Raw genomic sequence first — 2,198 nt, 5'->3', positions numbered from 1 at the left:
GGCTGAGGAGGAATGGAAGAACTTTTAGAGAGAAAATGAAAGAATGTGAACACTGAGCTTACTCTCTGAGAGGGAAGGGAAGGCTCAAGGGCTCCACACTGAGTTGAGGAATCTATCCAAAGACACTTCACAAAGGAAGAATAGATGTGCCCCAAATAGTCGCATGTCACTGGTAGAGGATGTTTAATACCATCTCAGAAGGAGAGGATGCTAATAAGACAGGTGCCGATGGAGAGTATACTCTCCATGGAGTATGCTATCCCACCTTCTCAATTCCTCACAGAAGAAGAGATATAAACTCCTCAAGCCACAAGCTGTAGCAGAGTCAGAAAAACAAATGGACGTCCACTATACCGGAAAACACAGAGAAGTGACCCTCAAGAATATTAGGCGTGGACAGAAGGCAGAGAAACAGCCTGGCAACTGTGCAAACGTACAACAGCCAAATAAAACTAAGCGAAACAAGGTGGGGAGAATAATACAGCATGTAGAAGATGTAAAGACAAAGAATGCAACTGAGAAGAAACTAAAGTTTATGGAACCGAAGAAAATTCCTCACAAATGCTTTCTGCTACAGTACAACTTAATAAAAACATGAATTCAATATGAAAAAAAACCCACAAGATAATAAAATAATAGAATTGCAAAAGGAGTTAGAGATCTAAGAAAATAAATTGAGGATCCTTTTTATTATGGAATCAATTAGAGCCATGTACAAAATAGGTACTGTTGAAAATTCAATTACTGATATGCGGTAAGGCACAAAAATGAATGTACAGTAAAAGGAAGATGAAAGCTATTAGAGAAGACAAAGATGACCTAGCATAAGAATAATTAGGGTTCCTGAGGTAGAGAACTCAACAAATGAGAAGATACAGTCAAGATATAATATTAGCATATGTCTCTACCAGAAATAAGCCTTTATATTCAATTGATTTACAACAAGGGTGCCAAGACAATTCAATGGGATAAAAAAAAAAAACTTTTCAATAAATGGGACTAGGACAATTGGATACCTACATGGAAAAGAAAGAAGTTGGATCTCTATCTCACACCACATACAAAAATTAAACAGATCAAAAATCTAAATGTAAGAGCAAAAATTATAAGCTTTAGAAGAAAACATAGGCATACATCTTCATGATCTTGGATTAGGCAATTGGATTTCTTAGAATAAAACCAAAAATGGAAGCAACAAAAAAAATAAATAAATAAGACTTCACCAAAATTAAAAACGTGTGTGCTTCAAAGGATATTATCACAAAAGGGATAAGGCAGCCCACACAATGGGAGAAAATATTTGCAAGTCATATACCGGATACAGATCAGGATCTAGAATAAATAAAGAACGCTCACAACTAAATAATAGATAGACGGACAGTAAGTGGAGCGAGGCTTGGTAGCAGGAACTCGGAAGGGGCTCAGGGCCAGGTTGCCCCCCCTCAGGGCCCGCGGGCCAGGCCAGCAGCAGAGCGCTGGACCTCCCCAGCCTGGCATGTTCCAGCTGCCTCCAAAACCAGTCATCGTGGACAAGTGCCACCTCCCACACCAGGAAACCAGGTTCTTGAGTCCTGAATTCATTCCTCCAAGAGTAAGAACAAATTCTCTGAAATTTCAAACAGAAAGAAATGTTAAGGAATGAGAAAAGTACTCCACCTTCCAGAGTTCTACGTTGGAAGTATTCTTTGTGTCACTATGACCCATATGCCAATGGAAAAACCAGTCGGTTCCTGGGGATTGGCATCCAGAGATCAGGAAAAGCACTGGGCGCTGCTTTCATCCTTAGGAATACTATTGAAGGACAAAGTGCCGAGGTTTGCTCTGAACTTTAGAATCCTAGAACCCAGGAGATCCAAATGGTCAAATTAGAAAACTAACTGGGTGACAGCTTGCTATGCTTACGAGATGCCCTTCCTGGACACAGCACTTTTGATATTAATATGAAGCCAATAGTACAAGAATCGAGCCAAGAAGTTCCTGTTAATCAGTTGGAAGGAAAAATGAAGCCTAAGCCCTGGTCCAAACGCTGGGAATATCCAAAGTTTAATATTAAAGGAATCAGATTTGATCTTTATTTAACTGAAGAAAGTGCAAATGAAAGAAGCTCAGAAGTGGAGTCAGCCACGGCTTGAGTTTATATGATGAAGGAATATGATACTGCAATATGGGATGAAACTGAAGCATTGAAAATGTCCTGA

General features: G+C 39.5%; 1 pseudogene; it reads left to right on the top strand.

Annotated features, from left to right (window-relative positions):
- The first annotated feature begins 253 nt into the window (after positions 1-253).
- Positions 254-2,198, top strand: LOC138993530 (large ribosomal subunit protein bL19m pseudogene; annotated as a pseudogene).

Source organism: Myotis yumanensis, unplaced genomic scaffold, assembly GCF_028538775.1.
Source record: "Myotis yumanensis isolate MYYU_CA2020_CCGP unplaced genomic scaffold, mMyoYum1.0.hap1 SCAF_1, whole genome shotgun sequence".
Taxonomy (NCBI): Eukaryota; Metazoa; Chordata; class Mammalia; order Chiroptera; family Vespertilionidae; genus Myotis; species Myotis yumanensis.
Note: the sequence above shows the minus strand (reverse complement) of the source record. Positions and strands in the feature narration are given on the sequence as shown.